Raw genomic sequence first — 999 nt, 5'->3', positions numbered from 1 at the left:
GAATTACTGAAATAAATGAACTTTTCCACGACATTCTAATTTATTGAGCTGCACCTGTATATAGGGGAGCGCGGGGCACAAAGTAATGCAGGGTTAGTTGTAACACGCATGGTTTGAATATTTCCACACATGCTAGCATAACAAAATTCACAGTATTTGTTAGTTACCATATCAACATTACATAGAAAAAAAGTGTGCCAAAATTCAAAAAACTTTTGAAGATATCAATGAACATTTATTTTACCATAGTAAAATTACAATTCTGGCTTTATCGGCCATCGGCCACCCTGCTTTCCAAGATATCGGCATCGGCTGTCAAAAAAACAGTATCGGTCGACCACTAATTACAATGTGCTATTCTATGACATTAGCGATGTAATTTACACTATTTACTTTAATGAATTTTAATGAGAAACAACGAGAAACAGGTGAATAAAGACCGAGTTTAATGTTTAGAAATTATTATTTCAAGACATGTAACAATGTACCCCACCTACGGGGCATGTTGTCACATTTCACTTCCATTTTTTGAGGGTAAATAAAGAAAAACGTATACACTGTAATTATGAAACAAGGCGACATATTGTACTAGACAAGTGTAAAATTACTGTGGCTAAAAAAATATATATTCTGAACCCCATGTGGATTTACACAAACTGAGAAAGTCAAAAAATGTTACTTTGTGCCCCGCTCTCCCCTATATAACAATTTGACACCTGCTGCAAACATCGTCGAATTAATTATTTTCAATCACTTTTAAACTACTGGTTTATTTTACCACTTTACCAGATGCATTTAGCCTATGTATGATTTAGATAGATAGACAGACAGACAGACAGACAGACAGACAGATAGATAGATAGATAGATAGATAGACAGACAGACAGAGAGAGATAGACAGATAGATAGATAGACAGAGAGATAGATAGATAGACAGAGAGATAGATAGATATAGACAGACAGACAGACAGACAGACAGACAGATAGATAGATAGATAG

Source organism: Sinocyclocheilus anshuiensis, unplaced genomic scaffold (genome assembly GCF_001515605.1).
Source record: "Sinocyclocheilus anshuiensis isolate Anshui unplaced genomic scaffold, SAMN03320099.WGS_v1.1 scaffold1421, whole genome shotgun sequence".
NCBI classification, from domain to species: Eukaryota; Metazoa; Chordata; class Actinopteri; order Cypriniformes; family Cyprinidae; genus Sinocyclocheilus; species Sinocyclocheilus anshuiensis.
The sequence above is the reverse complement of the archived record's forward strand: the minus strand, read 5'-3'. Positions refer to the sequence as shown.